The sequence below is a fragment of the Enhydra lutris genome, unplaced genomic scaffold, assembly GCF_002288905.1.
Source record: "Enhydra lutris kenyoni isolate GAN:26980312 unplaced genomic scaffold, ASM228890v2 scaffoldscaffold74, whole genome shotgun sequence".
Lineage (NCBI taxonomy): Eukaryota > Metazoa > Chordata > Mammalia > Carnivora > Mustelidae > Enhydra > Enhydra lutris.
In genome coordinates, this window is record NW_019154158.1 from 6,571,365 (window position 1) to 6,582,426 (window position 11,062).

At 43.3% G+C, this 11,062-nt stretch overlaps 1 pseudogene; it reads right to left on the reverse strand.

Annotated features, from left to right (window-relative positions):
• Nucleotides 1-9,581: 9,581 nt before the first annotated feature.
• Nucleotides 9,582-10,599, reverse strand: LOC111160126 (annotated as a pseudogene).
• Between the last annotated feature and the right edge of the window lie 463 nt (nucleotides 10,600-11,062).

Here is an 11,062-nt window from a genome sequence, read left to right on the forward strand (position 1 = left end):
ATTAAATCACATGAGGACACAAGTGATGCCCTGAGTGATCCAACCTCCCACCTAAGGAACTTAATAAATCAGTGAGTGATTCAGATTAGGGGACTCTGGGTGGAAAAAAATGGTCCCTTATTTTGGGAATCATTCTGTGAATCTTGGTTTTTTTCTTGCATGTGCCTATATTGCTCTGTGACACCTGTGTCCCATGCATCCAGGTAGCCACCCAACGTGACACCGTCACAGTAGGAAAACCCTTTGCTGCCTGCTCAGGGCGTATTGCAGAAGACAGAGAGTGGGGCATGCAAGATTGTAAGAGCTGGTCCCCAGGCGTGCAGTGCAGAAGGAGGTCATTGGGAGGATATGACTTCGGGTTGACCCCAGGGCTGCATCTGCGCAATCGGGGGCTCCTTACCAACTCCCCTGTCCTTTGAATGTGCCTTCCTCCCACTGTGGGGAGCCATTTTCAAGGACGTAATGTTGAGGGGACAAGGTGTTGTTGAGACCTTCTGGATGGTGTTTGTTACCGAACTGGGTTAAGTACTCCATACCAACTTCTACGATTCTGGTGGGCGGGAGCCGAGATCAACGTATTTAGTGGCTGCTGGAGACCAGCCTGTAGGTAAGTTTGCTCGCGTGATAAACCTGCCACCTGCCAGTCGGAGCTGCGTCTTCCTCAGGTTTCTCTTTGTTCTCGGTGGATCCGGCCCAGTTTATGTACTGACAGCTCAGAGCTGCCTCTGCTGGGTCAGGAGACCAGTGTCCCAGGTTCTGGGTGCGGGGACCCCAGGAGGATTTTGTGCGATGCCCGGCGGTGTGCCCCGGTTCCCCTGGGCCTAACGACAGAAACTGGTTCCCTGCTCCTGAGGTGGCATTCCTGCCTCATTCGCAGAGCAGCTCCCTAGAGAGGGGTTTGTAGTAAGGCTCTTTGTGTATCTGAAAACTAATCTGACAAGTCCAGAACAGATAGGTGGACAGATGGATTGCCGGACAGATAGATTGCTGAATAGATGAGTCCATAAAGGGATGGATGATGACCACGTGGGCAGAGGATGGGTAGCTGGGGGTGTGGCTGGTGGGCTGGATTAACTGGGTGGCCAGGGGGCCTGTGAAGGCAGGAGGTGGCACTCTTGGACGAGGTGTGAAGTAGAGGCTCCTGAGGGGAGAGGTTGGCCCCACAGGGGCAGAGGACATCTGACTCGATGTCAACAGGAAGCCGTTTGGAATTTGGAACAAGAAAGACAATCTTTTCTTCAACTTGGGACCTGAGAAAGAATGTCCAAGATTACCCTTTGTCACTGGCTCTGGGAATGGAGCCTGTCATGTGTGTAGTGTCTGTGCCGGGAGGGAGATGTGGTCAGACAGTGGGTGTAGACATGCCCTGTGCAGCTGGAGTGTGATGGGCCTGTGGGTGTCTGTGATGTACCCAGGGTGTGCTATGTGGAAGAGACTGTCTACAGATTCCTCTGGACTCTTTTCCTCAGCCTGATGTACAGCTTCCATCTGGGGATGGCTGGGAATGCCTTTCACTCTCTTTTGAATTGGAGCTCTTGCTTCCCGGATCCAAGGTCTTTTTCTTTCTGAGTTTGAATGGGGTACATTCTCCAGTAGCCTCAGGTGTTGTTGGGTGGTGGACAGGAAATATAGTTTTTGGGACTTTGCACATCTGAACATTCTTTATTCTATCTAATGTGCTTGATTGAGAATTGGCTGGGTATAGTAGTCAAGGTGTGATTAAGTAATTAATTAATTATTTAAAAAAAAAGAATTTTGAAGGTATTATTCCATTATCTTCAAGATACCAATGCTATTGTTGAGATAGCTGAATCCTTACATGATCATCTCCTCTTTACGATCAATAATCTGTTCACGAAAAATGGATGTTCTGGGTGAAAGTGCTACTTGGGAACTTATTTCTCATCATTTTAAATGGGGAAAAATATGTGATAATGTCGTCTCTAATTTTCCAATTTCCTAAAAAATAGTTCAACACAATAAAAGGTAACCAAAATATAACACACAATAACAAACTATCATGTTCGGTTGTAAATTGCTTAAAAAATCATCCTGACCATCGGTTAATATGGTTGTTCACAGATCGTTGCCTTGTATGGAACAGAAACTCTCTTCTGGCTGACAACAGCCAGCATGCACATTCTTTTTCATGATGCTCATTTCAGATCATATCTGTGTAACTCAAGGCTTTTACCTCAGTGTTTTGCTAAAGTCCTTGCAGTGTTAGCAATGTAAATAGAAAACTCTCTTACATAAACACTAGCTGGGAATGGTGCAATTGTTAAAATGTTTCCAATGCATCACTATAAACTCTTTAAAATTACTTTTTTAACAGGGGCATCTGGTGGCTCAGTCTGTTAAGTGTCTGCCTTTGGTTCATGGCATGATCCCAGGGTCCTGGAATTGGGCCCCATGTTGGGCTCTGCTTCCTGTCTCCCTCTGCCGCTCCCCATGCTTGTGCTCTCTGGCTTGTTCTCTCTCTCCAAAAAATAAATAAAATCTTAAAAAAGTTACTTTTTAACAGAGACAAACAGGAATGTCTTGTCCCTTTTCAGCTTAAACTCTGCTGCAGATCTCTCCTCTTCCACTTTCCTTCTCTCTCTCTCCATCCAGTCTGTCTGAGCACATTCATATATTCATCTTCTATTTTTTTGTTTTTTAATTTTTGATGTTCAATTTATTGAACCTGTTGTAAAAACTTTGAGATCATAGTTACTATGAATTAATTCCCACAACTTAAAAAATTTGTCAAATTAGCAATCATGAACTCCACACATTCAAATTTGAGTGGTCATGTAAAATTAACCACACATGCAATGATATACATGTACACAACAATACTTACATTAGCTGAAAACAATTTTGAATTGGAGACAAAAGGGCTCTCTAAAAACTTTTATAATTAGATTTAGTTCCCTTATGTACTGTTGAATTCCTGCCATAAATGCTTTTACCAAATCATAATAAGTTTGCTCTCTTGAGGTGGAAGGCTCTTCATCAGTTAAAGATAATATATCTTCTATCTACCTCTTGATGAAACATCTCCACTAATACCTTATCAGCACACATTGCCACTTTAATATCTTGCTTTGTAATTTCATAATGCCCTGTGTTTTGTACATAATTCCCCACCAGCTTTAAAGTGTCTGCAGAAATGTCTTCTAATACTGCTACTATGTAAACAGAAACTTGGAGGTCAATTTTGTAAACTATGACTTCTTTTAATAAAGGATGAATTTTTTCTACTGGGAGAGATAAAGGATTTCTTCACCTCCTCTTTTCAATTGTCAATTGGGCATCTGCTATTGCCCTCTTAATAACTGGATGAAGGAAACTTTTTTGAACACATTGCTCTAACACTTCGGGGCAGAGCTAGGTGTAGCAGATTTAATAATTTTAAGATTAATTCTTCAACATATTGAAGAGCATCATCACTAGACTCAAGAATCCGATGAATTTGCCCCTGGACGGTTTTCAGCGCCAGCACCAGCAGCCCCCACCACTTGGGTGTGTTGTCCTCTCTGAAAAACTTGTACGGCAGCAGCTGCCCATATATTCATCTTTTTTTTTTTTTAAATGTTCAATTGGCCAACATATAATACCTCATTAGTTTTTGATGTAATGTTCAGTGATTCATTAGTTGCGTATAACATCTGGTGCTCATCACCACATGTGTCTTTCTTAATACCCATCACCCAGGTACCCCATCCCTCACCCCTCCCCCTTCCGTGACCCTCAGTTTGTTTTCTGGAGTCAAGAGTCTGTCATGGTTTGTCTCCCTCTCTGAAGTCTTCCCATTCAGTTTTCTCCCCCTTCCCCTGTGGTCCTCTGAGCTATTCCTAATGTTCCACATATGAGCGAAACCATATGATAATTGTCTTTCTCTGCTTGACTGATTTCACTTAGCATAATCCCCTCCAGTTCCATCCATGTTGATGCAAATGGTGGGTATTCATCCTTTCTAATGGCTGAGTAATATTCCATTTTATGTATGAGACACATCTTTATCCATTGAAGGACATCTTGGCTCCTTCCACAATTTGGCTATTGTGCACATTGCTGCTATGAACATTGGGGTGGATGTGCCCTTTCTTTTCATTATATCTGTATCTTTGGGGTGAATACTTAGTAGTGCAGTTGCTGGGTCATAGGGTAGCTCTGTTTTTATTTTATTTATTTATTTATTTATTTATTTATTTATTTTAAAAAGATTTTATTTATTTATTTGACAGCCAGAGATCACAAGTAGGCAGAGAAGCAGGCAGAGACAGAGAAGCAGGCAGAGAGAGAGAAAGAGAAGCAGGCTTCCCGCTGAGTGGATAGCCCAATGCGGGGCTCGATGCGGGGCTTGATCCCAGGTCCCTGGGATCACGACCCGAGCTGAAGGCAGAGGCTTTAACCCACTGAGCCACCCAGGCGCCCCTGTTTTTTACTTCTTGAGGAACTGCCTTACTGTTTTCTAGATCGACTGCACCAGCTTGCGTTCCCATCAGCAGTGTAAGAGGGTTCCGCTTTCTCCACATCATCTTCTAAATAGAAGTTTCAAAATTTTTTTTTGCATCTTTACAAATAAAATCTTAAGTCTCTATAAAGTTTTTTAAAAATTTATACTTAGAAGGAAATTCCTAAGTAGAAAGTAATTTTGCAGAACTCATTCCTTGAACACCTGAAAATGTATTTGTAAATAACACTTTCAAGATCAGTGTTTCTGTCTCCCTTCTTTCTTTCTATTTTCCCTATTTCCTTCCCTTCTTCTCTTTTATTTCCCTCTTTTATTCCTTTCTTCCTTCCACCTCCACCCCTTTCCTCCAGTCTCCGACCCCTAGAAGGTGCTGTTTCATCTAGGATAAGCACAGAGGTGATTGTGCACATATTAAAACAGAATGAAAAGTTAGAGCAGTACAGAGCTCCACCCTCTCCTTCCCCTCAGAGAAAGACTTGGCACCTGTTATTAGAAAGGAAGAAAAAACTCCATGTCACTGTTTTCCCTGTTTGAGCTATGCAGCAAGAGTAGACAGCAGATGTGTACTCAATTCTGACTATTTTCTTTGAGGATTTTACTTTGGTCTTTTAATTTTTATTGAGAGTCCTTAGATGGCTATTAGGAATTGTATCTAAACAGAATTCCTTAATCTGTGAGTACTCCGCTTCAGTGTTCTAAACCAACAATATTTATATTCTTAGTCCTGGTAGACCAGAAAACCTACTCAACCATTTAATTAATCTTTCCCATTAACACCAACATGCTACTTAAATTAATAAAGTTTTCATAGACAGGCATCCCCCTAGATCTGGTATTTTCTTTAATTAAAGTTAAAATAAAAATACATTTAACTAAGGCTTAAAATAAAAATCCCCATAATTCATAACCCTAACAGACTAGGAAGAACTACTCAACAATTTAAAAAATCATCCTACTAATACCACTGCATCACTTAAATTTCTAAATTCCCTATGGGCAGACATCTCCCTAGATCTGACTTGTTAATGTTTAGTTATTAAAGCAAGGCACTGAAAATGCCTAGATGAGTTTATTAACTCCATAAACACAGCTTTTAATTAACTTTTATTAAATTAATTTTAACCAAATTACACACGAAAGTATCTGCATCACAGGGAAAGTGCCCTCCAAATCAACAGCTATTAAAAGGAGCAGGCATTGAGAACAGTAAAAAGTAGCTCACAATGCCTTACATAACCTGATCACACCCATAGGGGACATAGCAGTGATAAAAATTAATCCATAAGTTAAAGTTTGACTAAGTTATATTGGTTAGGGTTGGTCAATTTTGTGCCAGCCACTGTAGCTGACATTTTCTAAAACAAAACAAAACAAAACAAAACAAAACAAAACAAAACAAAACAAAACAAAACAACACAACAAAAATCCTTAATGGAGGGAAGTGTTTGTTTAGGTCATTCCTGGGACAGTGATTCCATTGTTTGAGAACTCAAATCCTCTGAGTTTCCTAAACTGTAGTGTGAGTGTGACATTGTAAAAATAGAAAATCCCACTAGAGAGAGCCATTTACCAGATTGTCTCTGGTTCCCTGCCTTGAGAATCTGGTTTCTTCAGCAGGTACACGTTTTAAGTGGCTTTCTGGGTCATCACTCTCTCTCTGCATTCCTGTTCCGGTGGGGGGCCTCACAAAAGAGTTACCTTCACATCCTGATAACCTCAAAGTGGAAGGTGTAATGCATTTATGAGGTACTGATACAATGTGCTGGGGCTTGAGATGAGAACAAAATGTGTGTATGCAGAGCGTTTGCCTGCTTTGGACTTGGCTCATAAATTGTGTCTTTACTGGGTTTGGAGAAAGGAAAGGGATACATTCAATTAAGACTGATCTGGGCTGAGAAGTGAGTGAATCAGCACATCGTCTTCCTCTCTGTTTCCCGCAGCTTCTGAGAAGCAGACACATAGCCTGGGGAGCCCTGGGTCTCTCTCGTGTGGACCATGGCCTTCGTATGAGACTTTTTTTTCTCTGGGGACAGAGATCCTGGAAAAGGGTGTCCTAGAAATGCTCCTGACAGGAGTGTGGGGACTTGAGGCTCCAGGTGGCTTCTGAGTTTTCTGGGAAACTCATTGTACACAGAGAATGTTCAAATCAGGCTTCTTGGGATAAGATTTTCAAAGTCTACTGGGGCAACATCCCCATTTGAGTCTTACTTTAGGGGCCACATTACCTGGGAGAAGGACATGGAATGCCCCAGAAGAGAAGTAAATAATTTTGCCTCAGTTTGCTTTAGGGCCTATTTCTTGGTAACTTTCTCTGGCCTGCAACTATAGATGAGAACAGATGGAGTTCTCTTTCCTGACCTAACCAAGCCAACTTGAACTCACTTCTTAATCTTGGATCCTTAACCAGGAAACAGTATGTGTTTACCATATATATTTACTTTTGCTTGGTGTACTGGTTAATTTTTGTTGAATAATAAACCACTCAAATACTTAGTGGCTTATAATAACCACATTTATTTGGTTCATGATTCTGTGGGTTGGCAACTTGGGCTGGGCTCAGTTGAGTGGTTCTTCTCTTGGTTTTTGATGGGCTCATTCATGCATTGCCAGTTGGTTGCTGGCCACCTGGGCAGGGTGTGTGTGTATGCAAGTGTGTGCGTGCATGCATGATTATTAGTAAATAATAGTAAAGACAATGGTGGCAAGGAGGCCTTGGGTCTTTTAACATCTAGAGGATAGCCCAGACTTGTTCACATGGCAGTCAGAGAGTTCCCAGGGCTTTTTAAATTTCTGCTTGCATTCTGTTTGCTATTGTCACAATGTGTGAAACAAGGCACATGGCCAAAGCCAGAGTCCATGTGGGAGGGTAGTACCAAAGAGAATGGTGGTAGGGAAGCAAAGAATGTGAGACCATCTTTTGCAGTCTCTGATAGTTGGTCATATTTGACATGTGGCCTGTGTGCTGAGTGTTGAAATACAGGGATAGAGTGAATCTGAGAACTCTTTTGAGGGAGGAGACAGTAGGGGTGGGTGACAGATTACAGGGAAGGGTCAGTGATGACTTCAAGATGTCTAGCTCTAAAGACTGAAAGGATGGTGGTGCCACAGATATAAATGGGAATGATTTGGCACTAGTTTGGGGAACCAATGTCTCTCAGAGGAGGTGTTTCTCCCTATTACCTCAAGAGAAGCAGCATGGGGGAAGCGAGCATACAAGGCAATAGGGACTCAATTCTTGGGTGAAGGACCAGCTCTAAGGGGTTGTGGGGGGCAAGAAATGGGCTGGAAGCATCAAATGTTTTCTATTGCAGACTATTTTTTAGAAGAGGAAACCAAGGCTCAGAGAGACGAAGTATCTTGTTCAAGGCCGCCTAACTAGAAAGCAGAAGAAGTAGGATCTAAATACAGGCCTGCTTAGCTTGAGAGTTTGTATTCTTTTTAATGCTCCATGCCCCGTGTTATGTCTTTTGAGGTAATAGAGATCCAGGATCCCTCCTTCTCTGAGAGAGGGGGAAGGATGAGAAAGCGGATGCAGGGCCCGAGGTGTGCTGAGTTGAAAGCAGAGGGTGTTTCTGAGCTTAGGTTGCACAACTTCATCCTTTCCTGAAAAGTAGGTGATAAGCTCACCAAAGGAAAAAAGTGGGAAAAGGCAGGGATCATATGATTCAAGAGAGAAATATTATCGCACAGGGATATTTGTCAGGGATTTCAGAGGTGAGGAAACGGATTTCTGAGCAGCCCTGAGGGCCAGGTTGAAACCCCAACAAGCTGGTCTTAGGGCCTCATATTTCTTTGGGATCATGCTATCTTGGAAGCAGAGGAAAAGCAGGCTGACATGGGGTGAATGTGATGGGCTGGGTGTGAGGGGCTTGGGGAAAGGTTAGGAGGATGAGTGCTGCCTAAGTGCTGCAAGTCTTTCTGGAGTATGATGAAGTCTGGGACGGTGTGTGCAGCTCAAATTTCCCCTTAATGTCTCCTTCAGAGCCTGTTTTCCTGCAATTTCAGAGCTGCCTCCCCATACAGAGGAGCATTTAGATATTGCTGTGTTTTGAGTGGTCCCTGTTCAGACTCTTGCCCCAGTCCTACCCACTCTTTTGTCATCTTGCACTGAAATAAAGTTCTCAGACACCAATCTGAGCAGCCGTGCAGGGATGCCAGTGCAAGGGAGAGCAGTAGCAGCTGAATCCTGCACATAGCTTTTATTTTATTATTTATTTATTTATTTATTTATTTATCAGACAAGCAAGGACAGATGCCTGCAAGTGTGGGAAAGGAGTACCAAGGGATGGCAAATATCCTGAAGCTGTAGAGCAGATCTGCACCCTCTCCTACATACCGGCACACAGGGAGGCAGTCATGGGGAAAGGGAGGAGCGGAAAGTTTGGGCTGGCAGTCACCAGGTGCAGAAAGGGGGGACTGGGATTACATTCTTTCATAGCTCCTCACTCGTGCCCTGCCACTGGGGATCATGGGATGCCACTGGGGATCATGGGATCTTGTTTCTACCGGGCCATTGTGTTCAATAGCCTGAGAATGGGAACGCTTGATGTGTCAATGGTTTTCACAGTCACCCCTCAGGTGACAAGATTTTACAATATATTATCCACATCTCCTTTTGCTTTCCTCCTTCCCTGATCTCACAAGGAGCATTGGTTTTTGTCCCACAGGCATAGTTCCACCAACAACCAAGTGAGTGAACTTGGAAGCACATGCCCCCTCAATCATGCCTTCAGATGAGGCCACAGCCCTGGTTGACAGCTTGACTACAACCTTATGAATCACCTTAAGTCTGAGTTACCCAGGTAATCAGTCAGATTCTGGCCCACTGAAACTATGAGATAATGATCATCTGTTGTTTTAAGCTACTGAGTTTTGTGGGTAACTTGTTAATTGATTATAGATAATCAATACAGATTTTGGTACCTGGAAGTGGGGTCCTGCCATAACAAATACCTAGAGTATGAGAGTGGCTTTTGGGATGAGGGAATGGGTGGAAGCTGGAAAAGCTTTAGGATTTCAAAGAGGACTATTCATGAAAGCTTAACCTTGAAAATACTTTTTGTAGTATTTGGGCTCTGAGGAGAGTCATGTTTCCCTGGAAAGAGCCTTGTTAGGGTTGTCATTTATTTTGGAGCCAACCCATTTTCCTGATCAGGTCTTTCACTACTTGCTTAACTTGTTGGTTCCTGAGAGTATAGATGAAGGGATTCAAGAGGGGGGCAATAATTGTATTTTTTTTTCTTTTTTTAAAAATTTTTTATAAACATATAATATATTTTTATCCCCAGGGGTACAGGTCTGTGCAATAATTGTATTGATTAGAGACACTCCTTTGTTGAAATCAACCCCTTCGCCTGGAGAGGGCTTGATGTACATAAAGAAGCAGCTGCCATAGCACATGGTGACCACAATGATGTGGGAGGAACAGGTAGAGAAAGCTTTCTTTCTCTCTTGGACAGAGGGGATCCTGATGATTGTTGGGATGATCTGGACATAGGATATGGTGATCAGCACCAGAGTGCTGACCAGAGCCACCATGGCCAGGGTGAAGGCCACCATCTCTAACACCTGTGGTCTGCTGCACACCACCTCCATGAGAGGTGTATAGTCACAGAAGAAGTGGTTGATGTGGGTGTCACAGAATGGAAGCCGACTGGTCAGGATGACAGGCACGATGATGAAGGAGAACCCTGCCAGCCAGCAGGTAAGGATGAGCTGCGTGCAGACTCTGTTGCTCATGAGGATGGGGTAGTGGAGGGGCTGGCAGATGGTGATGTACTGGTCATAGGCCATGGCTGTGAGGAGAAGGAACTCTGTAGCCCCCAGGAAGATATGGAAAAAGTCCTGAGTGATGCAGTCAGCAAAACTAATGGTCTTGTTCCTGTGGCAATGTTGAGCAACATCTTGGGCACGATGACTATCTGGAACCAAATTTCTAGGCAGGACAGATTCTGGAGGAAGAAGTACATTGGGGTTTGCAGGTGGGTGTCCAGCAAGGTCAGACTGATGACAACCAGGTTTCCAGAGACAGTCATGAGGTAGGCGAGCAGCAGGAGCAGAAAAACTGCCACCTGAAGCTCTTTGGTGTCCATCAGGCCTTGGAGGAAGAACTCAGTCACTACGGTCAGATTGGCCATGGTGGACCACAGCCCTTTCCACAAACGTGCAAGCCTGGGAGGATAGGAGCATCAGAAATTAGGATGAAGAAGAGAAAAATTTCTCCCAAGGTCCGTCACTCCTTTGCCTGTTCACTGTCTCTCTCTGGATTCAGGGAAGTGGAGCAGAAGTTTCTGGAGACACATCCTTAGTCAGAAAAGTCACCTCTTTCAGAATCTTTGAGGAATTATTGAATGTCAGTGACTTTCTCCTCTCCTTTCTTTCTTCCCTTCCTCTTTTCTTTCTTTTATTCTTGGCTTTTATTTCCTCTGAGAATGGCTACAAAGAATTCTCTGCTGTTTCCCCAGTTCTTTTTAGAACTGACAGACACCTGTTCATCCTCCAAGATCCAGCCTAGGTGTGACCTATTCTATGAAGCTTTTCCTGGAAGCCCTAGTCTGAGTCACCTGCTCTCTCCAAGCCCCGGTTAACACATGTTTGTGC